The sequence below is a fragment of the Rhinopithecus roxellana genome, chromosome 10 (assembly GCF_007565055.1).
Source record: "Rhinopithecus roxellana isolate Shanxi Qingling chromosome 10, ASM756505v1, whole genome shotgun sequence".
Classification (NCBI taxonomy): Eukaryota; Metazoa; Chordata; class Mammalia; order Primates; family Cercopithecidae; genus Rhinopithecus; species Rhinopithecus roxellana.
The window spans coordinates 64,744,367-64,770,469 of record NC_044558.1 but is presented as its reverse complement, the minus strand read 5'-3'; the positions used below and the strand labels follow the sequence as shown (position 1 = coordinate 64,770,469).

The following is a 26,103-nucleotide window of genomic DNA, read 5'->3' as shown; positions in this document are numbered from 1 at the left end:
CCTGTGTTAGCCAGGATGGTCTCGATCTCCTGACCTCGTGATCCGCCCGCCTCGGCCTCCCAAAGTGCTGGGATTACTAGGCTTGAGCCACCGCGCCCGGTCAGCAGTCCACACTTTATTACAGTTACAGTTACCATTTTCTTCCGCAGTATTTCCTGATAATATTTAACAAAATAAATAATGAGACTAAACCCTAACTCATGTCAAATGAGTTTGAGCAATTATTACCTTACACACACCATACTGTACCAATAGGCAGGTAATGACATCTGATCTGAACACTCATTCTAGAAAATAGAGCAGTGCTGCTCTGATTGGGGGTGGGAGGGGTAGTCCCACATCTTGGTCCTGCAGAGACAGCTCCCTGACAGCTCTGAGAAGCCCCAGGGCTCACTGGCACCCACTTTGAAACTCACCAATCCAAAAAGGAGAATTAAGAAGTAAAGATCTAGTCTGTATTCAATTCCATAAGAGTATAGCTTCGTCACGTAAGATACTAGCACAGCCATTAGTTACTGGTCTTCTGGGCTTCCTCCAAACCTCGAACCGTTGGCCCCCAGACCCACACACACACATGCATTCAGTTGAGGGGCAACTGAGACAAATTAAACTTTTAATGGCCTCTTGGTATGCATTTCAAGAGAGTTAAGATCAACCCAATTTTCTGCCAGCAGTGTATATAAGTGTTCATTTGGCTAACTCTCAGTAGCATTATCACGGGAAAAGAATTCTGTCATATGAAGCAATATTACATTGTTTGAATATGTCATTACTAGTGATTTGAATAGTTATCAGCATTTATTAATAGTTTTATTCCTTCTTTTGTAAATTACCCATGGCTTTTGCGTTTTATGTGGGGAGGGATATTCATATTCATCTTAGTGGATAAATACCACCTTACTTGGAAAATAGAGCCAAGGGTTAAATTCGAGGCAAAACCAACAGGAAAATCAGGTTAAGTTATCTAACTTACATTAGGATTAATGAGAGATGGTATCGGGTTATAAAATTTGAAATGATGCCTACAAAGTATAACTGGAGAAAAATATGGAGTTATGCAGCCACTTCTTTCCTAAAAGGTAAGTTTCCTTTTATTGATACGATGTTGTCTTACTCGAGTGCCTTCTGTAAAATACACAGAACCATGCAGTCCTCTATTTTACAGATGAAGTAACAGACTTTTTAAAAAGGTGACTCACTGAAAGCTCTTCCTTGTTGGAATTCCCCGTCCAACATTCAAACCAGGCATGGCTTACTTTTCTTCTGACACGTTTTAATCCCTCTACTAAATTTTAACGATATATATTTATTCTTAAAATGAATTAAAATTATTCTGTGATGTTCTTTGAGATAACCAAAAACTCTCTGCGATGTATCAGAATGAGGGCTGTAAATGGTATGAAAGATTGTGTTTATTCGACTAGTGTATATCACAGACCTATTCAAGTACCACCCATTTCTAAATTCGAACAATCTCAGAAATCAGCTGTAGAAGCAGACTGATGTATTTTATCAGAATCCCCAAATTCCTACAACGGTCTCTTCCTAATGATTTTTCAGGTGGGGACACGTGTCAAGACGCCCAATAGACACCTGAAACGCGGGGTAGTGCTGAACCTTACTTACACTACGTTTTCTCCCTACACACACCTGCCTATAATAAAGTTTAATTTATAAGTGAGGCACAATGAGAGATTAACAACACTAATAATAAACCAGAACAACTGTAACACTATACTGTACTAAAAGTTATGAGAATGTGGTCTCCCTGAAAACACCTTGCTGTCCTGTACTCACCGAGTTTCAGAGGACAGCACTCTGACTGACAGGTGTTCCCCGACTCCCAGAGGCGAAAGGTCCTTCGGGAAAACAGGTGAACACTATCAAAATATGCTTAGCTCCGAACCTTTCTTAAACCACAGTTTTAAGGGATCGTCTCTGATTAGGTCTACAATGCCTCTCCATAGAAGATAACCTACTTCTAGCGCAAATCTGCAGCGTTCTTGCAGGGCTGCTGATGGGTGGTCCTGTTCTTTTCGCAGTCCTGTTCTTTTCGCAGTACTGTTTGCGCAGAGATGGAACGAGGAACTTAGCGCATACCACTCTTTTTGACGACAGGAGTAAAAGGCTGTTCAGACTACCTAAACAATGTTGTTAAGGGAAGCACTGGTACTTCTCAGACTTCGTCGTTCCGGACCCCGCGAGCCCGGGGCAGGCACCAGGTCCACCCGGGGCTGAGCTGCCGCGGCGCCTGACAATGCCCCCTCGCGCCCCGGCCTCGGCGCCCGCTCCCGGCTCCAGCGCGCCTGCACGTACGTAGCCTTCACGTGTGTGTGGATACGGAGTGCATGTGTGGAGACAGAGGAATATGCTCCAACAAATTTCGGATAGAAGCGCCGAGGACAGGACGTGGGGAAGGTAGGAGCCGCGTGCACGGCTCCGGCCCCGGGCGGGAGGCGGCCGCAAGCCGGGCCAGCAGCGCGCAAGTCCGGCGCCAGCCGCTAGAGCCCCCAGTGCGCGGCACGGCCGCGGGGCGCCTCGACCCGACACAATAAACTCCGAGGGCCGGTGGGGCCGAGCGGCCGCCGCGCGCAGCATCGCCATGTGAGCGGCTGCCGCGGCCTCGCGGGGACCCAACTTTCCCGGGCGGCGGCGCCCAACTTCCAGCCGCCCGCTCCCGCCCCGCAGGCCCGCGGCCCCCCGGGGAGACGCGACTCAGTGCGGGCGGCGGGGCCCTCCCGGCCCTCACCCCCCACGCGGCGCCCCGGCCGCCTCGCCTCCCTCGCTCTGGCGCGACCGCGGCGTTCTCTGAGGTGGAGTATTACAAACATGGCGCCCCTCGAGCCCGGAGCCCTTCGCGCGGAGCCGGCGGCGGGGTCCGGGCGGGGGGAGCCGGGGAGGAGGGAGGAGGCCGGCAGGGAGGAGGAGGAGGCGGCCTGAGCGTCCCCCCCGCCCCCCGCGCCCGTCGCCGGCTCAGGCCCGAGAGGCGCCGGGCGGCGGGAAGGAGGCGGCACCGGAGGGGAGGGCCGGGCGCGGCGGCGGCGGCGGTGGAGGAGCCGGAGCATAATGGTGGGGAAAGCTCGGCGGCGGGGCGGGCGGGGGCGTCCGTGGAGATGGCGCGGCCCGCGCGGTGGAGCCTGCCTGGCCGCGGCCTCTGGGGCGGCGGCGGCACCAGCGGGTGCTGATGGTCGCTCGCCCGCTCGCGAAGGGCTCCAAGCTGCCGGGGAGCTTTGTGGATGGCGGGTCGGGCCGGCGGGGCCTGCGAGGGCGGCGGCGGGGCCTGCGGAGGCTGCGGGCCCGCGCCCCCTCGCCGTGGGCGGCCGCAGAGGAGGCCCCGGGATGAGGCCCCGGAGGACCGCGCGGGGCCTGCTCGGGCCGGGAAGCCGCGGAGTCGCGTGAGCACCGCCCGCCGGGCCCCGTGCCCCTCTTTCGGTCAGGCCTCCTGGGCCCGTGCGCAGTCGGGGCCGGCGGGGAACGCGGCCCCGGGCGTGTGGCGGGCGGAGAGGAAGCGTTTGTCGCGCGGCATGTCGTGTGCTAGCCCGGGAGCGGCGGGCAGGGCTGGCCCCGAGGCCCGGGGCGGAGATTCGTCGGTCCCCCGGGGCTGTGAGCGACCCCGGCAGCGACGCCGCCGCCTCAACAGGTCCTCGCGGACCTCCGGGACAGTCCTGCGGGGTCCGCCGCCCTCCTCCCACCCAGAGCTCCGGGGAGAAGCTGCTGAGGACGCGGCGGGGACGGGGGGGGGGCGCCGGGACCCGGACTTTCACTTGCAGTCTCCCCTCGCGCTTTTCTCCCGAGCCGGGAGGAGGAGGAGCTGGCGATGTGTGCGCCGTGCCTGATGTCTTCTGCAGAGTGACCGCCGTACCTGTTTTATTCGTGTGTAGCAGTGCTCGTTGTGCTGTGCGGTGTCCTATGCGGTGGGTACGCAGTACCGGGGATCGTATATGGTGTGTACCCTGTGTCATAGGCAGTGTGCTCGAAGTACCCGGTGTCGTACCAGGTATCATACACGGTGTGTACATGTATCTTCCTCACTTAGGCTGTGCACTCAGTCCCCGGTATTTTGTGCAGTATGTGCATGGTACCCTGCTGCCATATGAGGTGTGTGTGTGGTACTCCATGTCATATCCGAGTGTATATAGTATCTGGATAGTATTGAATGTATTTACCTTACCTGGTGTCACATACAGTGTGTATGTAGTACCTGGTGTCGTATATGCTGTGTGTATAGTACCAGGTGTCATATACTGTGTGCACACAGTACTTGGGGTCATATATGGTGTGTAATACTATCCTTTCACACTGTGTATGCAGCACCCGGTGTCATATACAGCCCTTACGCAGTTCCGGTATTCTGTGCAGTATGTGCAAGGTACTGTGCTGCCATATGCGGTGTGTGTGCAGTATTCAATGTCATATACGTTAGGTATATAGTATCTGGTGTCATATACAGTGTATATACACTATCTGGTGTTATCTATGTTCTGTATATATATCTGGTGGCATATACAGTATGTATACATTACCTGGTGTTATATATGGTGTGTAGGTAGTACCCAACGTCATATGCCATGCATATATAGTACCCAATGTCATATGCACCATGCATGCACTATCCTTGTCACAGAAGCTGTACCCAGTGTCAGATGCAGTGTGTGCCTAGTACCTAGTGTCATATGTACTGTGTACACAGTACCCACTGTCTTATCCAGGGTATGTAGTACCCTGGGTCATATACGGTGTGTACATGGTATCTGGTGTCATGAATGTCTGTGAGCCTGGAGGAGATACCCAGGTGGCCCATTCAGGGCCCTGCTGGTAGGAGGGAGTGGTGCAGGTTGGGTTTTTAGGGAGGTCTAGAACCCTTGGTCTGCCTCACGTAGGTGTTCTGCATCCCACAGTAAGCTGAGTCATATAGAGGCAAGAGCATTCTTAAAAATAATTTAATCTGTTTGTTCGAAAGCAGAAAATAAATGTTTACTTGTTTTCCTCTAAACCAAGAAATATAGTAATTTTAGCTTAGTAATTATGGTGTGCACAACGTTTTCAGATTTTTGAGGTTATTGATTTTAATTAATGGTTGGGTGTTATCAGGGAGATAGTGTTGGTTGTACTTTGAAAGTTGGTAGGCAGGGTCATCTTTGTAGTTTTTTTGAATGTCTAATTTTTACACGCAGGAGAAAAAATATGAATGTAGAGGCATTTAATTTGCCTTGTTTTTGACTAACTGGCACAGGTTACATTATAGTTGTTATTTTTGGTTGACTCGTCTTTATAAGATGACCAGGCTAGAGAATCAAAGAGGATATGGGATGTGATTATAACAGAATCAAAATATTTGTCTTGCTTAGCTCTGTGACTTAAATGATTTCTGTATTTCACATGGTGCTTTTTCCCCATAGAGATTGCTCATATGAAAACCAAATCTTCTTTTTACAGTCTCTAAATTGGATAATTTATTTTTGCAATTACTGTTTGTGAGGTGTTTAAATAAATGTACATGTACAAGCTTCCAGCTTCACAAAAAGAAATCAATTACAATGTTAAAATTTAGTTCTTTCATTCATACTGAATACCATTCTGTTGGTGTTTTTTTTTTGTTTGTTTTTTTGAGACAGAGTCTTGCTCTGTTGCCCAGTCTGGAGTGCAGTGGTGCGATCTCGGCTCACTACAACCCCTACCTCCCAGGCTTAAGCAGTTCTCATGCCTCAGCCTCCTGAGTAGCTCGGACTACAGGCATGTGCGACCACACCTGGATAATTTTTTGTATTTTTAGTAGGGATCAGGGTCGGGGGTGGTTTGCCATGTTGGCCAGGTCTCAAAACTCCTGGCCTCAAATGATCCACCTGCCTTGGCCTCCCAAAGTGCTGGGATTACAGATGTGAGCCACTGCACCCGGCCCTGTTGGCATTTTGAATGGATGTCATGCATGTTTCAATGAATGACATATGTTTATTTGGACTCTCGTCCTTCATCCTTCGGTAACCCTCCCAGTTTTTTCTTCTTAGGGTTGTTACAGTGGTGTATAATAGAGGCATTCATATCCTTTGGCATACCTTAATGGAGACACTACTTGGACCTAAGAATTTTAATACTTGCAATAAAAGTGTCAAATGCTGCTGTAACTTGCTTACTTAAAGCCCTAACCTTCTGGTGTCAGATTTTCGGTAACTTTCTTGTCCTTCAGTTGAATTCCACATGGAGAAAAAAAAGAGAAAGTAGAGTTAGCCTTATGATAGTTAAAACTTTTCACTGTTTGAAAACCTTAAATTGGATTTAACACTGAATTTTCTTTTTTTTTTTTTTTTTTCCTCCTTTTGTTGAGACACTCTCGCTCTGTCGCCCAGGCTGGAGTGCAGAGGCACAATCTTGGCTCACTGCAGCCTCCGCCTCCTGGGTTCAAGTGATTCTCCTGCCTCAGCTACCTGAGTAGCTGGGATTACAGGTGTCCGCCACTATGCCCGGCTAATTTTTCTATTTCGCCATGCGAGTCTTAAACTCCTGGCCTCAAGTGATCCGCCTGCCTTGGCCTCCCAAAGTGCTGGGACTATAGGTATGAACCACTGTATCTGGCCTATCAATACTTTGATGAATGATATTATTATTCATTTATTTTAATTCATTTGAATAATACAAATAACTAAAATACACTGTGTGAGAGTTCTTATTTTAACCATTGGTTTTACGTAAATATGTTTCTTTTTTTCATTTCTGGCACTGTGTCCATAACTGCTTCAGTTTGCATTTTCTGTATTTCCTTGAAGCAGATAGACTTTCCGAATAAAGGAGAACTGGTGTTTTCTCTTCATTTGATCTTCATTAAAACCTCACCAACATTTCTACTAGGAATTCAGCATATGTGAGTTTAATTTCTACCAATATCTCTTATATACGTTCAGTTACTTGCAGTGCCATTATCAGGTTTTCAAAACAAATGTAAATCTGCTTTGATACAGTGATTTGTGCAGATATTAGTGACCTGGAGGTTGTTCTTCAGGTTTTCAGTGTTTTGTCTTCTCTTAGTCTCGACTTTTGAAATATTTAGTAGCTACAATTTTATAACATAAATGAGGACCATGATAATAATATATCATGTATTGTCTGTCTACTGTATATCAGCCACTGTGCAAAGTTACTTACACGTACACTCTCCAACTTAAACTTACACATAGTCCTTTTTTTTTTTTTTTTTTTTTTGAGATAGAGTCTTGCTCTGTTGCCCAGGCTGGAGCGCAGTGGCGCCATCTCGGCTCACTACAACCTCCACCTCCTGGGTTCAAGTGATTCTCATGCCTTAGCCTGCCAAGTAGCTGTGACTGCAGGCAGGAGCCACCATGACTGACTAATTTTTGTATTTTTAGTAGAGTTGGGGTTTTGCCATGTTGGCCAGGCTGGTCTCAAACTCGTATATATCTGCCTGTCTTGACCTCCCAAAGTGCAGGGATTATAGGCATGAGCCACCACGCCGCCCGGCCACCCATTGTCATCTTAAAAGCATAGCAGTCAGTCTTCCTTTTAATTATGGAGGGTTCACCTTGTAGCACACCCTTAATCGCATCCTATCCCAGACACACACACACACACACACACACACACACACACACACACACACACACACAGAAACACACGAGAAGTGGATATTTTTTGAGACAATGTGATTTATATAACATAAAAGTTTGAGAGTCTCTGGGATAAGAGGTAAATGATAGAAATGAAGATAGTGTGAGGGAGATAAGAACCCAAATCAAAATACCCAATACAATAGTCTTTTTGAATAATCATGACTTAGCTACGGTTTTATTTTATTTTATTTTATTTTTTATTTTTATTTTATTTTATTTTTTTTTGAGACGGAGTCTTGCTCTGTCGCCCAGGCTGGAGTGCAGTGGCCAGATCTCAGCTCAGCTATGGTTTTAAAAACATACGCAGACATGATTTATTGCTTAAGGAAAGATTTTGTGTGCACCTGTTGTTACTGTTTTTCCATTAGAAAATCCAGGGAGTTATTTAGTTTGTGTCATGGAAATGCTGTACAACTTTTAGTATCAAAATTATTTGCAAATGCAAAGAAATCTGTAAAATAAGATATTTTTTTTTAGTGTTTGTGTAATCCATTATTATGTCTTAGGACAGAACTTTGGCAAATTATTAGACATAGATATTTAACTCAATTCAATAAATAACCTAATTAGATATTTAATCTTTCATTGCATATATATTTTTCCTGTTCAGTAATTTCCTGATTTTTATCTCAGGTTTCTTTTAAAGAGAATTTAGCATATTGGAAAATATTTTCATAATTAAAGTGCTGGGTAAATTCTTTTAAAATGTGTTCAATCAGATAGCAGTAGAAATATCCTTAGTGCACATACTTAAGTTATTCTCACTATTAAGTAATTGTACAGTTACAGTTGCATTGAGTATGTGGCACATTTCATTTAATGTTGGTAACATCCGCAAATGTCCAGAATGTTTGCTCCATAAATGTCTACAAGTTTGCCCACTTTTATGTAAAACTAAAGAAGTAGAAATGACAAAAGTAATAGAATACTGCTATATCAGAGTTTTAAAGGAATCATATAGACTCTTTGATCTGTTTGTTTTTCAGAGATGAGAGGGATATATTAACAGATCACATTAGCTTACACATTAATTGGAAAATGTGTTTTGCTGAAATACAGTATTTTCATTTTTCTGTAAACTTAATATTTAAGTATAGTGGGTAAATAGTTTTACATCAGTGCATTTATAGTTCAAGTTACTTCATAATTTGTTTTATAAGATCACATTAAAATATTGTATTTTCATATAAGGAGAATATAAGCAATTTTAATATCTTGACCTCATTTATTAATACATTGTTATTTATCGAAACTCTGCTATGTGTCATACCCTTCTTAGACGCTGAGGCGAGAAAGATAAGATGGCTCTCGCCTTTGTAGAGTTTACAGTTCAGGGTAACACATTTATTGAAGCAAGCATAATAAAATGTAAAGGCAAGAGGACTGCTTGAGCTCAGGAGTTTGAGGCTACAGTGAGCTAAATCAGCCACTGCACTCCGACCTGGGTACTGTAGGACAGTGAATGAATTAAGGTAAGTCGTATTTGAGTTAAGATTACTTGCAAAGTCTTAACACTGATGATTTAAAATTTATCCTGATTTGTAACTTTGAGATTTTACTATATTAACAACCTGAGGGTATTTAAAAACAACTTTATTATAATTGGTAACTTTTAAAGTGCTCTGTTGAAAAGTAGAAGCTGTATTAAATATCAAACATATATTGTGTTCTCCAGATATTATCTGAGCATTTAAATGAAAGGTAGATCCAAATTACATTTGTAGTTTTTTATTCTCTGCTGTTTGGTCTGCACGTTATGTTAAGTAAATTTAAAATATAGGTTAAGAGCAAAGGATATTCATTTCTAATTGAAGCATTTATCATGTGAACATGAAAGATACTAAAAGATTCAAAGGATTTCTGTTGAGAGCTTGTCATATAATATTAGCTCTCTAGGGTTAAAAAGCTTATTTTTAAAAATCGGGAGGATATTTTGGTTTATAGCAAGATAATCTGATTTATATACATTTTAATTTGGCTTGTACACATTAGGTCGCTTTACGAGTCTACTTTCTAAACAGTTTTTAGGAAGCTGGGTTTAATCATGAAAGTTGTTTGTGGCAGCACCATTTGTGTTATTTGTGTTTTGTTTTGCTTTTAGACAGGGTCTCAGTCTATAGGGAGTGCAGTGGTTAGACTCTGGTCACTGCAGCCTCCACTTCCTGGGCTCAAGTGATCCTCACAGCCTCCCCAGTAGCTGGAACTACAGGTGTGTGCCACCATGCCTGGCTAATTTTTTGTAGTGATGGGGTTTCACCATGTTGCCCAGGATGGTCCCAAACTCCTGAGCTCAAGCGAACCACCTGACTCGATCTCCCAAAGTGCTAGGATTACAGGTGTGAGCCACCTTGCCCGGCCTGTTTTTTCAAAGGTGTCACTTTTTGAGTGTCTTAACATACTAGGCAATTTTCATATCCTGTTTAGTCCTCACAAAAGCATCATGAGGGATGTGTCATTATAACAATTTATAATAAGGGAATAGACTCAGAAGGATTAAGTTACTGGTGCTCAAGGTCGTAGAGACATAATCACATTGGTCTGAATTCAAATGTATGACTACCACACCTGTAATCTGCTATGCTGCTCTGTTTCCCGAAAACCCGTCAACTTCTTAAATCTTTATAGTGATGTACCTTCATTTTCCCAATGCATTTTTATAAGTGTAAAAGTACGTAATATTAACAAAGTATAAAACTGTGTACCACTGCTTATAAAAGCAGGAGGTAGAAAGACAGGGGTATTAGGAAACTCCGGGCAATCAAAACATTCTATTTATGAAGTTCTGGTTAATGCCTACTCACTGGTAATGACAGCTAGTAATCTAAGAATAAGCATAGATAATTGGTTCATTTTCTTGCTTGTCACTATGATAGCTCACATTAGGAAGATAACTTGGTTCAGGGACAGGAGCACTGGAGGCAGGGCACCTGCAGGTCTTCATTTTAATACTTACGTAATGGAGAAAATTGTTTGAAAACATTTGGAATTAACTCAAGTATTCTTGCTGTCTTGGAAAGGGAAGTCATTGTCTTGAGGTTGTAACACTCCCCCTACTGGATAAGTTCAATTTGGATTCAGATAGCTAATTTCTTGAAAGCTGTATTAAATGCTAATTTCTTGAAAGCTGTATTAAATGCTAAGGCTTCAGCATTCCGTTGGGTGTGTACTGTCATCTAACATAAAATAATACCATTTTGTGAGAAGCATATGGTTAAGAGAGAAATAATCAAGTGATAGCACCCACAGATTGAGATCATCCTGACACTCATCAGCAGTGATGCTGCAGTGGAATAATTGAGGGCTAAGCATGAGGAAAGCTCTCTCAACTCTTGAAAGCTATTATGAATTTTTTAGTTTTCTCTTCTTGTAGATTCTTGATTTATCTGCCTCTTGCTTGTTTTTCTGTCTCGAAAGTATGTCTGACAAATGCTGTTTTAGAAAGCAGGTCCTTAATTTTCTATTGAATTTTGACATGGGGCCCTTCACCAATTAATGTAAAATATACCTACTTTCACTGCCTAGTTCTTGCAATACAAAAAAAAAATTGAGAAAAATTTGTTTGGGCCTTCTTCCATTGATGTCAAATTTAATAGGTTTTGAGAGGAGGTTATTTACCATTAGAGATGTTGTCTTTTTAAATTATAAATGATATAAGTCTACAGTATTTTTTCTACTGTACTTGTAATTTGGCATTTCCTTGTATGTTTAGAAATATCAAATTTAATATTAAAGTACCAGAGATCCTTTATTTCACAATACTTATTTTACCAGTCTGCACATGTATGTTCTACAATTATAACTTAATGAAGCCTTTTACTTGTGATCAGTATTCATGTTGGATTATTTCGGGTAAGAAACTGCCATTTGAGGCAGGGTCAGGTGGCTCATGCCTGTAATCACAGCACTTTGGGAGGCCGAGGTGGGTGAATCACTTGAGCCCAGGAGGCAGAGGTTGCAGCGAGCGGAGATCCTGCCACTGCACTCCAGCCTGGACAACAGAGCAAGACCCTGCCTCAAAAAAAAAAAAAAAAAAAGAAACTGCCATTTCAATCATTTTAAAGTTAATTTTTAAATATTTTTAGGACTATTCAAATAAAAATAATATTAGTCTCAGTTATTTTCAAATGAATTAAAAGCTGAACAGCCAGCAGTCCAATTTAAAGTTAGACTTTCCACTCATGCTGAGGAAAAATTCACTGTCATTGCAGTCATATTTGTACACCATTTATTTATTTTAATTTAATTTTGTTTTTTAACACAGAGTCTCGCTGTGTTGCCTAGGCTGGAGTGCAGTAGCACCATAAGCACCATAACTGCTCACTGCAGCCTCGATCTCCTAGGGTTAGGGGATGCTCCTGCCTCAACTTCTCGAGTAGCTGGGACTATAGGCGCATGCCACCACACCTGGCTGATTTTTGTACTTTTTTGGTAGTGGGGAGGGTTTTGCCATGTTGCCCAGGATCATCTCAAACACCTAGGCTCAAGTGTTCTGCCCATCTCGGCCTCCCGAAGTGTTAGGATTACAGATGTGCGCCACCTTGCCTGGCCTATTTTTTTAAATAAACTGTTTAGAATTTTAGATGACAGTGTTACACAACTCACATTAGGAACTAGGAGTGAGTTAGCATAGTGGTTCTCAGTTATGGCTGGCTGAGCATCTGAATTCCTTTTTTTTTTTTTTTTTTTTTTTAACAAAAACATTAAATCAATCTCAGGGGTTGGGTTTGGGCTCTAATTTTTTATTTCTAGATATAAAATGTATTTTATATATAATATATGCATAAATATTTCATTAGCTTTGGGTGCAAGTGGTTTTTGGTTACATGGATAAATTGAGTAGTGGTTAAGTCTGAGATTTTAGTGCGCCCATCACCTGAGTAGTGTACATTGTACCCAATATTTAAAAAATATTAAATATTAAAGAGATTTTTAAAATCTCTTACTCCTCTTCCACTCTTCCCCATTCTGAGTCTCCAGTGTCCATGATACTACTGTGTATGCCTTTGTGTACCCATAGCTTAGTTCCTACTTACAAGTGAGAACATGCAGTGTTTGGTTTTCCATTCCTGAGTTATTTCATTCAGAATAATGGCCTCTAGCTTCATTCAAGTTTCTGCAAAAGACATTATTTTATTGATTTTCTTTTATGGCTGAGAGTATTCCATATGCATATATCACTTTTTCTTTTTTCATTTATTGGTTGATGGGCACTTAGGTTGGTTCCATATCTTTGCAATTGTGAATTGTGCCACAAGAAACATATGCATGCAGGTGTCTTTTTGATGTAATGAGTTCTTTTCCTGTGGGTAGATGCCCAGCAGTGGGATTGCTGAATGAAATGGTAGATCTACTTTTCGTACTTTAAGGAACGTCCATGCTGTTTTCCATAGAGGTTGTACTAATTTACATTCCTATACATTCCCATAAGCATTCTCTTTTCTCCACATCCATGCCAACACCTATTGGTTTTTGACTTTCCGATAATCACCATTCTGGCGGGGGTAAGGTGGTATCTCACTGTGGTTTTAATTTGCATTTCCCTGATGATTAGTCATATTTAGCATTTTCTTACGTGTTTGTTGGTTATTTGTATATCTTTCTTTGAGAAGTGTCTCTTCATGTCTTTTGTCCACTTTTTGTTGGGATTTTTTTTCTTGCTGTTTTGAGCTCCTTATAGATTCTGGATACCAGTCCTTTGTCAGATGCATAGTTTCCAAATATTTTCTCCCATTTTGTGGGTTGTTGACTCTGATGATTATTTTCTTTGCTGTGCAGAAGCTTTTTAGTTTAATTAGGTCTTGTTTTTCTTTCTGTGGCATTTGCTTTTGGGGTCTTAGTCATAAATTCTTTATCTAGGCCACTGTCCAGAAGAATTTTTCCTATGGTTTCTTCTAGAATTTTTATGGTTTTTGGTTTTAGATATAAGTCTTTAATCCATCTTGAGTTGATTTTTGTATAGGGTGAGAGATAGGGATCCAGTTTCATTCTTCTATATGTGACTATCCAGTTTTCCCAGTACCATTTATTGAATAATGTGTCCTTTCCCCAATTTTGTTTCTGTATGCTTTGTCAAGGATCAGTTGGTTGTAAATATTTGGCCTTATTTCTAGGTTTTCTATTCTTTTCCTTCCTATGTGTGTACTTTTATATCAGTACTATGCTGTTTTGCTTACTATAGCCTTGTAATATAAAGTCAGATAATGCGAGTGCCTCCAGATAATAGTTATTTTGCATAGGATTGCTTTGGCCAGTTTGAGCCATTTTTTGGCTCCATATGAATTTTAGGATTTTTCTCTATTTCTATTAAAACAATGTTTGTATTTTGATAGGAATTGTGTTGAATCTATAGATTGTTTTGGGCAGCATGGTTGTTTTCATGATACTGATTTTTCCAATCCATGAACATGGGATGCATTTCCATTTGTTTGTATCATCTGTGATTTCTTTCAGTAGTGTTTTGTAGTTCTTCTTGTAGCGATCTTTCACCTCCTCTGTCAAGTATACTCCTAGAGTTTTGTTGTTGTGTTTTGTTTTTGCAGCTATCATGTAAAGGATTGAATTCTTGATTTGATTTCTCAGTGATACGGTTTGGCCATGTACCCCCTGTAAATCTCATCTTGAATTGTAGCTCCCATAATCCCCATGTATTGTGGGAGGGACCCAGTGGGAGGTAATTGAATCATGGTGGCAGGTTTTTCCCATGCTGTTCTCATCATAGTGAATAAGTCTCGTGAGATCTGATGGTTTTCTAAAAGGCAGTTCACCTGCACAGGTTCTCTTGCCTGCCAGCATGTAAGACGTGCCTTTGCTTCTCCTTTGGCTTCCGCCATGATTGTGAGGTCCTCCCCAGTCATGTGGAACTGTGAGTTTATTAAACCTCTTTTTCTTTATAAATTACCCAGTCTCGGGTATGTCTTTCTAGCAGTGTGAGAACGGACTAATACACTCGGCTGGGTCGTTGTTGGTATATAGCAGTGCTACCAATTTGTGTACATTGATTTTGTAGCATGAGACTTTACTGAATTCATTTATCAAATCTAGGAGTCTTTTGGAAGAGTCTTTAGGGTTTTCTAGGTATATGAGCTTGTCATTGGCAAACAAATAGTTTGACTTTCTCTTTTCCAATTTGGATGCCTTTTATTTCTTTTTCTTGTCAGATTACTCTGAGTAGGACTTCCAGTACTATGTTGAACAGAAGTGAAAGTAGGTATCCTTCCCTTGTTCCAGTTCTTAGGGGGAATGCTTTCAACTTTTCCCCATTCAGTATGATGTTGGCTCTGGGTTTGTCATAGATGGCTTTTCGTATTTTGAGGTATGTTCCTCCTAGTGAGCTGTAATTTTTAAAAGGAAACAGTTTTATTTTAGCTTTTCAAGTTTCAAATTTTTATTTTTTGAAGTGGGCAGAGGTATATGTGCCTTTTTAAATATTTGTTTTTGGAGTAGCGCATATAAAATGTTGTACCCTGGGACTTTTAGCTCCAAGCCTCAGGAATTCTCTTTCAAGAATCAGATCCATGAAGTTCCCTTAAAAAGATGATCATTAAAATAACCCGAAAAATAAATGCATCCTAGATGAAAGCCTTAAATCTTTTTGGATTCCTCAAACACGCTACTGTATTGCCAGAGAGAATGGATATCGAAGGTATCGTTTATTGATATTCCCTGATGGTCACAGATATAACTATAATCACAGGTAAATGCACATCAGATCTTGAGATACGTTATAGTCAGGATATGGGCTGCCATCCAGTTTGAATGTCTGGGCATTCCGGTAATGTGAAAAACAGCAATACAAAAGTGTTCCTGCCTGTCCTGTAGCCAGCGCTCCAGGATGTCTCCTAATCCTGATAGGCATCCCTGGGGCAGTCAGATCCAGCCATCTTGGGTTATGTCTTCAGCCAGGTGAGACCACCCGAGAAGGTTTCTCAGGCTCTGCCTAGGTCTCTGGCTAGCCTCTTCTTTATCCCTGGTGTTGATCTGGATTTCAGGTGATTATTGAGATTCCTCCAGGTTAGGGGTATTATTTCCTATGTACAGATGGTTCTACAGGCTTTGTCCGTCTACAGGAGTAGATTAGAATCTTTAAACTAGTGTCGGAAGAGTGTGTCTTAACTTCCTTTGCTCTGGGAAGAAGTCCTTGAGGTGTAAGACTCACTGTGGCTCCATCCCCTACTGTCCAACATTTGCATTCACTCCTTAGTAATTGTATTACTCACACTAGGGTTTCGAGGCTTCACAGGTATCCCCGGACCTAGGCAGCACCTGATAATTTCCACAGGTGTCTTTATTTTCTCTTTAACGTAGTGTTCATAATTCTTCACTGATTCCACAAAGCCAAGATGCATGGCAGGTGGAATTTTAGGGAGTGACCAGGTAAGCCTCCCTGGGCTTGGTGCTGACTGTTGACAGGGTGCTCGCCAGGGCCTCACCAGGGCTCTTCGTGTGCTCTTCTAATGGTACCGCACAGCCTTGTCCATCATTGATTTTCCACTGGTGTCAGTGTCCTTACTGTCTTCCAGGTTAGACCTCAGGTGATAACACACAAAGTCTGTGTTTTTAAAGTGTGCTAAGTCAAATTTTCTTAAATATACATAATTTTGTGAGTTTTAGATTACCAGATACATTCAAGAATTATATTCTTAATTGCTACTGTGTTAGAATTGCATTTTAAAGAGAATAATTTTATGAAATTTGAACTTGAAGAATAAAGTGGAAAATGTTAGATGGTTACACTAAACATTGTGAATAGGAAGGGAAGAGGGTCTGATGTCTGACTCATAGAAAGTAATTGACTTTGAAAAATACGAATTTTCTGAAAAGAAAGGCTGAACCGAAACGTGACCACTCCAGTCTCTGATCTCATTCTGCCTCAGTTCAGTGAGACCACAGGTTCCCTTTGGATCTCCATCCATGCACTGTGACCTGAGAGTTGCTGTGAGGCAGAACACTGAGGTGGTGGTGGTTGTTATTACTGTTGTTATTATTTGAGACGGAGTCTCTCGCTCTATCGCCCAGGCTGGAGTGCGGTGACACTATCTCGGCTCACTGCAAGCTCCACCTCCCAGGTTCAAGTGATTCTCCTGCCTCAGCCTTCTGAGTAGCTGGGACTAGAGGTACCCGCCACCACGCCCGGCTAATTTTTTGTATTTTTAGTAGAGACGGGGTTTCACCGTGTTAGCCAGAATGGTCTCAATCTCCTGACCTCGTGATCCGCCCACCTCAGCCTCCCAAAGTCTCGGCCTCCCAAAGTGCTGGGATTACAGGCTTGAGCCACCGCGCCTGGCCAAGTCTCACACTTTAAATAGACATTGTATCACTTGAGAGAAGGACAATTATTCTGTTGTGGGTGTGGGGAAGAAAGGCTGAAACAGAGTCTAATGAAGTACATTATTTCTACACTTCTTTCTCTTCCTTTGTAATGGAACCCTGCCCCTCAGATAGACTGGCCACTAGTTGCTTTGACCACTCCATCTTCAAAGATAGCAAGGGAGAAAGTTTGAGAAATGGAGTCATAAGTGACGGGAATAGTTTGGCAGGATTCACCCCAGTTTAGCCTGAAAGTGTTAGGGATGGATGTGAGCTGGCCAGCACCAATTCTAAAACCTGGCAGGTTTTAGAGAATCTGTGACTCAGGCTGTAGCCATTTTTAATGCTGATGAGATGGGATTATTCTAGAAAATATACCTTCAGAAGTCACAATAATTAAATATATTTATTTGTATATTTTAGTTTCCTGGACACTGACTCTCCTCCCCCTTCTCCCCAAAACCTGTGTTTACTCCTAGACCTCAGAATCCTTCTTCACCCAGTGCCCTAGACAGTCATTACACATCCATTAAAAATGTGAAATGTGAGCAGACTTAATTGACACCTCTTTTCAAGATTACAGGAAACGTATTTTAACCAAATTAAAACTCCAAGTACTTTAGAAAGAGCTATTATATTGCAATAACCAAAGTATTTGGTTATTTAGCTATAGAAAGTGCCAGATTTATTGGCACACATTGTCAGTGTCCACTGTTGGCCATGTCTACTGTTGCCTGACACTTGACGATGTGTAAAGTAATTGTGAAATTTTAATTTTTATTTCACATTTAATGAAATATATATTTTCAAAGATACAAACTTTGAGAACTATATTCATTCAGTAAGACAGAGTCAAAAATAAGACAGAAATGTGTATTTTCCAAACCAGAATTCTGTTGCTCAAAAGTTGGACATCAGCCTGAAGTATGTTGTGATTGTGGTGACATGTGGCATCAGAGTGAGTGCCAGGAGCTGTTCTTCCCGCACATGTCTTTGCTAGATTTGGTCTAAGAAGTGGCCGTATAATTCCCTAGTTCTTTTTCCTGTTGTTCATTCATTATAGTAATATGTATATAGTCAGGTAAAGTTTTCTCCTTCGTTGTGGTATAGTCTCTTTTGTATGGAATGGCAAATAGTTGAGGGTTTAAAAATTATGGTAATTCCCATGTAAACACAGTGTAAATAATGGAAAAGTTCAGTGGCAAACCTTTTCTTTGGTCTAACTTCGTGAATTAATTAAAACATGATAATTTCAAAGATAAATGTATAAGGAAAAAAGAGAGGTCAGTAGAGGTTGAGATATCACCTGAATTGTTGTCTGTAGTATTTTGCTATTATTAATGTGTATAACATATAAACTATTGCGTTATCCTACCTTTTAAATTCATTATTAAGCAAGATGTGTAACTTTTGGTGTAAGCTATTTGTATAGGAACAAATTGAAATTTCCTATTGTCTCTCTGCCCTTGAATACCTTTAGCCATGGTACTGATGTACTGATACGTTCTCTAGGTAATTCACATTCCACCAGTTTTGAAGTACAGAATTGTTATTTGCTATTTTTGTCAGATAGGAAGTTTACTGTTATACAATCTACAAATTATGACAAATCTCTCAAAAAATTTGAGAAATGAAACATTCTGGTTAAATTTAGCACAGACTAGTATGATTGCTATATAATAAGTGAATAGCCAATTAAAATGAATATTAATAAAAATGTTTACATATCCTGTTTCTTCAGTTTTCAAGTTCCTAGTAGACAGTGATTATGTCATTGTAATTAACTTGTTAGGAAATGTTCTAGCAGATGACAGGATCACAGTAATCCCTGATCTACCATGCTGGTAATTATTCAAAGTTGGGTGTCTCCCAGTTAGAATGGCAATCATTAAAAAGTCAGGAAACAACAGGTGCTGGAGAGGATGTGGAGAAATAGGAACACTTTTACACTGTTGGTGGGATTGTAAACTAGTTCAACCATTATGGAAAACAGTATGGCGATTCCTCAAAGATCTGGAACTAGATGTACCATATGACCCAGCCATCCCATTACTGGGTATATACCCAAAGGATTATAAATCATGCTGCTATAAAGATACATGCACACGTATGTTTACTGTGGCACTATTCACAATAGCAAAGACTTGGAATCAACCCAAATGTCCATCAGTGACAGACTGGATTAAGAAAATGTGGCACATATACACCATGGAATACTATGCAGCCATAAAAAAGGATGAGTTTGTGTCCTTTGTAGGGACATGGATGCAGCTGGAAACCATCATTCTTAGCAAACTATCACAAGAAGAGAAAACCAAACACCGCATGTTCTCACTCATAGGTGGGAACTGAACAATGAGATCACTTGGACTCGGGAAGGGGAACATCACACACCGGGGCCTATCATGGGGAGGCAGGAGGGATTGCATTGGGAGTTATGCCTGATATAAATGACGAATTGATGGGTGCTGATGAATTGATGGGTGCAGCACACCAACATGGCACAAGTATACATATGTAACAAACCTGCACGTTATGCACATGTACCCTAGAACTTAAAGTATAATAATAAAAAAAAAAAAGTTGGGTGTCGCAAACTAGAAATATCATAAAAAGTTTCCATTTTTTTAAATCTACCTCTTTTATTGGCATATATTCTATTTATATCAGTAACATCTACAGAATGTTTATTGTATGTTATAGAAATGGCAATTCAAAACATTTAGAAAGCAAAGATTACATACTTTATTATCATTGAGTCTCGTTATTCACTGTAGTTATGCACTGAATTGATGAATGCTGACCTGTTGCCCTAGGGGAAATAGAGTTTGGTTCCTGTGAGCCTCTAGTCCCATTTTTATAAACCAAAGTGCCATTTGCATTAGATGGGTTCATTTACCAATGTCCTTGTAAAACAAGCCAATTTCTTCCACATAACCCATTCCCTCTGTCACCTTTAGCAAATATTAAAAAATTTCTTTTGCAGCCTCCTGATCTGCAGAAACTGCCTTGCCTTCAAGTTTAATGGTTTCATGCCATACCACCTTTTGAACATGAGACAGCCAGCACTAGCCAAGAAGGGTTTCACATTTTCCTGACCCTGTGTAAAGAGATCATGAATTTCTTTGGCTTTCAGCTTTGCAACATTGCTGTTCACCACACTTGCTGTTTAATTGATCATCATCCCATGAATCCACCAAGTTAGCCACTTTTCTATAACTTCATCACATGCTATAGATGTTACTGTAGCACTTTTGGGAATGGCCTCATACATAGATTAGCACATTTTTCTTTTCATTTTTCTGGATGTATCATATTGTTGAATCATTGACATTGAACTCAAGGCCAGCAGCACTATAATTCATACCTGAACCAAAGCTCATCTAATACATACATATGTGTGGTGTTACAGTGTCTCTGTAAGGCACATCACAGCCTTCTTGCACTTAGGGACACTAGACTTCAGCATTACACTTGGGGGCCACCATAAACAGCAAAATCACAACAAAAAGCACAAAAAAGCGAAAAACCTGGCGTCATAGATCTCGAGACGGACGCCTGTTATTACAGTATGAGAACTGAAACAAGAAGGCAGAGCATGGTCGTGGGGGTCCCAGCTGGGAGTGTGTGCATGCTGGTGACTCAGTTTTCAGCTGCTCCATGCATTTCTGTGGTCATATGATGTCAGAACACCATAAGGATTGATTTTGGGATTACAAATAATTTTAGCAAGTAGGAACATTTGCAAATACATAATCTGCAAATAATGAGAATCGATGTAGATAAAATAGCTACAGCTTTTCTATATGAGGATTTTATATCTTTTTAATAGATACAAAGATTTTAATAGATATAAAGATAAAAACATTTTCACATCTTTTAATATCTCATTTTATTAAAAAATCAATTTTGTACTGAAATTTCATGGCTACAAGTGAAATATAAGAAAATTTCTCTTATTTTGTCTCCCATCCAAGTACTAACCAGGCCCAATCCTGCTTAGCTTCCAAGATCAGATGAGCTCAGGCGTGTTCAGGGTGATATGACCGTATTTTGTATTCTATTAGTTGGACAACTTTTTTTTCCATGTAATTTTATCTCTCTTTCCAACCTAGGCAGTAGTGGCTTAGTATATAATATGTTCTTGGTGTATATGACTTTAAAAGAAGAATCAGTGTTTGGCTTTTGGCTTTGGCTTTTTTCCCCCCCCACAAAGCATCTCATATGGTTAAAAAGAAAGAGATTTTTATGCTGAAAAACGTACTTTTTTGGTATGTAGCTTTAAAATTTTACGTTGAGAAAAATGTATGCAAAATCTTGAAGGAAAAGATGGACAAATTTGACTACATACAATTTAAAAATGAAAAACCCTGTTGTTAACAAAGAAGGGAACTGTATTGGCAACTAGGATGATAACCCAAAGGATAATATTCTTACGGTATATAAAGGATTTTTAGCTGGGTATGGTGGCCCACACCTGTAATCCCAGCACTTTGGGAGACCAAAGCAGGAGGATCTCTTGAGGCCAGGAGTTTGAGACTAGCCTGGGCAATATCGTGAGACCCCATCTCTACCAAAACAGCAACAACAATGAGAAACAGAAAAAGGCATTTTGAAGAATCATTGAGAAAATAGCAAACAATACAGTGGGAACACAAGTGGTGCTTTTCTAAAGAAGAGCTACAAACAAAAAAAAAAGGTTTTGCTTGAAATGATGTTTGGCTTCACTAGTAATTTTTTAAAAAGCAAATTAAGACATGGTATGATTTTTGCACTTCTGGTTTTGGCCAAGATTAAACCGAGACCAAAAATCTAAAAAGATTAACTATTAGCCATAATATTTGTAATTTAAAAACTCACGCCCTTCTTCAGAGGGGAGCTTCCACCCTCTTTTACCGTAACCAAAGAGGTCCTCTTTGGGGGCCTGGCTGTCATCATGGTGATGTATTGACATTTTGGTGTACAAGAGACTTAAACCAGTTCTAAAAGGACAAGGGCATCCTTTGAGAAACCTATATACAGTTACTGGGCCATCTAGTGGCAAACCTTGAGGGAGGATATAGAAAACAACAAATTTCAAGCACAGGAGTGCAAAAGCCTGACCATTTAATTTACAGCAGGGATTTTTCAAGTCTGGTGGACTTTACCCTGCAGGGGCTATTTGGCTCTGTCTGGAGACAATTTTGATCATCATGCCTTGGAGGATACTATAGGTATCAACTGGGTAAAGGCCAGGGAGGCCACTGAATGTATGATGCACAGGATGGCCTCACAACCAGGAACCACTGGCCTCAAATGGCTCCAGGGTTGAGAGAACCTGCTGTAGAGAGAAGCAGCTCCTGTGCACCTGAGTCGATTTTTCTGTATTGTTGCATATGATGACCCTGGGGAGTTAGAAAACATGTTTGTTTATACTCTGTTTAAGCAGATATGGGCATTTCAAATATACGTTACAGTTGCAGTCACATCTTAAGAAATTTTTAATGCTTACGGAAATCACTTACTTGGAAAATTTATAGAATGTATCTTTAAATTAGGATAAATCAAACCTTACTGTATTTTGGTGTTTTACTTACACAAAGCACATAACTAAAACTTATGGATGGTAGATCCTTTTCCCTCTGTTCATGTGATTAATTTCTTAGCATAAATATGCTACATGCTTTAAAGTTCTAATCACAAAGGTATTATATACTTTATCTTAAAGGCCCTTATTAAGTAAAAACAAAACAAAATAACTAGTTCCCCAACCTTCAGATAACGGGAGAACCATCAATTTGGAAGTAAACTAGTGGAATATATTCACTTGAGAAGTAACATATTTGTGGAGTGGAGAATTTCAGATCGTTTGGTCTGAGTTCTCATACATATCCAGGTCATGATTCCAAATACTTATTTAATAAAAACACAGAAAAAGAGCTACGTTAAAAATACAAACAAAAAATACCTTTGTATTACTTACCTATTTTCAATCATCTAGGCACAGATCTCCTTACTGGTATTTGAGGACTGGCAGTATAGGCTCTCTTACATTCTTTGATATTTCTGATGGCAGACAAGAGGGTATTAGAGTCAAGTTTGTTTTTTTAACTGAATTTTACAGTTAACACTTGTTATTTTTATTGTTAAATTACTGTGTACCATAGTGAACTTTTGATGCCTAGGACTTGGCAATTTCAGGAAAATAATTTAGATTTAAAATATGATAAAATGTTAAATTGTACCATAAAAGGTTTATATTATTCTCTCTAGTATATTTGAAAATTTCCATAATGGCTTTTTTTATTTTTGTTTTTGGAGACAGAGTCTTGCTCTGTCGCCCAGGCTGGAATGCAGTGGTGCAATCTCGGCTCACTGCAACCTCCGCCTCCCAGATTCAAGCAGTTCTCCTGCCTCAGCCTCCCAAGTAGCTGGGATTATAGGTGCATGCCACCACACTTGGCTAATTTTTGTATTTTTTGTAGAGACAGGTTGTCACCATGTTGTCCAGGCTGGTCTCAAACCCCTGACCTCAAGTGATCCACCTGCCTCAGCCTCCCAGAGTGCTAGGATGACAGGCATGAGCCTTTGTGCCTGGCATAATAACTATTTTTAAAAGTTAATAATTAACAGTAATGAAAATGAAAGCACACATAAGCCACTTTCCTAGAGGGTGGGGGAGGCCTCAAGGAAAGGAAGGGCAGAAATCAGGAATCCTGGTTTGGAAATTCTTTATGATTCTTTGTAAGTTCACAATTTTGATAGACGCTATAAAAATAGTCCTCTGCTGGCTTGAACAAAGTAACAGGTAAATTGGCTCCAGTGACTTTTAAAAAAAGTATACAAATCAGTGATTTCTAGTGTATTTACAAGGTATTGTAGCCATTACCACCGTCTAATTCCAGAGCATTTTCACCACTCCAAAAAGAAACCCCAGACCCAATAGCAGTCATTTCCCATTTTCTTTCACCACATCCCCTGGCACCTACCAGTCGTTCTGTGGATTTGTCTGTTCCGGATGTTTCATATAAACACGAAGCATATAATATGTGGCCTTTTGTTTCTGGCTTCTTTCACTTAGCAGAATGTTTTCAAGGTTCATCCATGTTGTAGCATGTGTCAGTATCTTACTCCTTTTTCTAGCCAAATAACATTTCATTGTATGAATAATATTCCATTGGGTATAACACATTTTGTTTCATTTTGTTTATCCATTTATCAGTTGATGGACATTTGGGTTTTTTCCACTTTTAGGCTAATATCAGTAATACTGCTGTGAATGTACATGTACATGTTTTTTGTGTGGACGTATGTTTTCAGTTCTTTTGTGTATATGTGTAGGAGTGGAATTGCTAGGTCATTTGGGAACTCCATATTTTCTTTTTGAGGAACTGCCATACTGTTTTTGAAAGCAGCTGCACCATTTTACATTACCACCAGCAATGTATGAGAACACTGGTTTCTATTATTCTGTTACTCCTTTTCTTCTTCTTCTTCTTCTTTTTTTTTTTTTTTTTTTTTTTTTTTTTGAGACAAGGTCTTGCTGTGTCACCCAGGTTGGAGTACAGTGGTGAGATCTTGGCTCACTGCAGCCTTAGTTCCTGGGTTCAAGTGATCCTCTGACTTCAGCCTCCTGAGTAGCTGGAACTATAGGTGTTTGCCACCATGCCCAGCTAATTTTTGTTTTTTTGTAGAGACAGGGTTTCACCATGTTGGCCAGGCTGGTCCTGAACTCCTGGGCTCAATTCATCTGCCCTCTTCGGCCTCCTAAAGTGCTGGCATTACAGGCATGAGCCACCGCACCCAGCCTATTGTATGGTTTCTTGATTGAAGCCATCCTCATGGTTATGAACTGGCATCTCATTGTGATTTTGATTTGCATTTCTCTAATGACTAATGTTAAGCATCTTTTTATGTACTTACTGGCCATTTATGTATCTTTTTTGGAGAAACATCTGTTCAGATCCTTTATCCATGTTTCACTTGGGTTATTTGTGTTTCTGTTGTTGTAATAATTTTTGTATATTCTGAATAGAACCTCTTTATCAAATATATGATTTGCAGGTTTTTAAAATTTTTTTAATTTTTTTTACATTATATGGTTGTCTTTTCACTTAATGGTGTTCTTTGAAACACAGAACTTTTTAATGTTGATGAAGTCCACTTTATTTTTTCTTATTTGCATTTTGACATGATCCCTCTTATTTTTTTTCAATAGGTGATTGTACTCCACTGTGTGGATGCCCCATACCGTGTTCAACCAGTTCCTTATTGATTTACTATTACAGAAAGGGCTGTGATAAATGATTTTATATATACGTCATTTTGTGATTTTTGCCAGTGAGATTGGTGGGTCAAAGAGTAAATGCATATGTAACTTTGGTGATTATTGCCATATTCCCCTCTATAAAGACTGTGACGTTTTGTGTTCCCACCAGTAGTGTATGAGCATGCCTACTTCCCTGCAGCCTGTAAAGCAGAGTACATTGCCAGGCTTTTAGAGTTTTGCTAGTCTAATATGTAGAAATGATATATTAAATGTAATCTAAAAATTGCTCTTCTCTAATAATGAGATAAATTAAGCATCTTTCGATAAATGTATAGGCCTTTTGCATTACTTTTTATATTTTCTGTTTATCCGTATCTTGTGCTCATTTTTTTTCTATTGGATTTTGGGGTGTATTCCAAAATTTTAGAGGTTCTTTACATATTAGAGATATTAGCCCTGAATTTATAAGTTGCAAATATTTCTTACACTTTTGCCTATTCAATTTGTCACTTGTATTTTTACTTTGTGTGTGGTGTATTTGGGATGTGCAAAGGGTTTAATTTTGCTTGTTTTCGGGTTTTGTGTTTGTTTGCTTGTTTGTTTCTACTCTTTGGTTTTAAAGGAATTTACTCATATTTCCATCTAATACTTGATAGTTTTGATTTTCTGACTTTTGATTGTATTTTTCATTCATTCTTTTGAGTTTTCTGAATATATAGTCACATCATCGGTGCCATCTGCAAATAGAAGATGTTTTACCTTTTTCCAGTTCTGATTCCTCTGATTGCCTTCTCATGTGATTGCATTGGTAAATACCCCCAAAGCAGTATTTAATAAGAAGGGATATAGTGAGGATCCTTAACTGTTTCTTTATTTTAACACAAAATCTTCTAATGTTTCTCCATTAAGTAAGATGATAGCTTTGAAGCT

General features: G+C 40.4%; 1 protein-coding gene across 18 annotated transcripts in view; it reads left to right on the top strand.

Moving 5' to 3' along the window:
- The first annotated feature begins 1,856 nt into the window (after nucleotides 1-1,856).
- ZMYND11 (zinc finger MYND-type containing 11) overlaps nucleotides 1,857-26,103 on the top strand; it is a 117,304-nt gene continuing 93,057 nt past the window's right edge. For 7 of the 18 annotated variants that reach the window (XM_030938750.1, XM_030938754.1, XM_030938744.1 and 4 more), the window contains exon 1: nucleotides 2,951-3,069. The gene's annotated coding sequence lies outside the window, so the exon portion shown is untranslated. Of the gene's footprint in view, nucleotides 1,874-1,977; nucleotides 2,419-2,517; nucleotides 2,814-2,950; nucleotides 3,070-6,838; nucleotides 6,857-26,103 lie in introns of those variants that run through there. The other 11 variants (XM_030938751.1, XM_030938740.1, XM_030938741.1 and 8 more) reach the window with 7 other exon arrangements.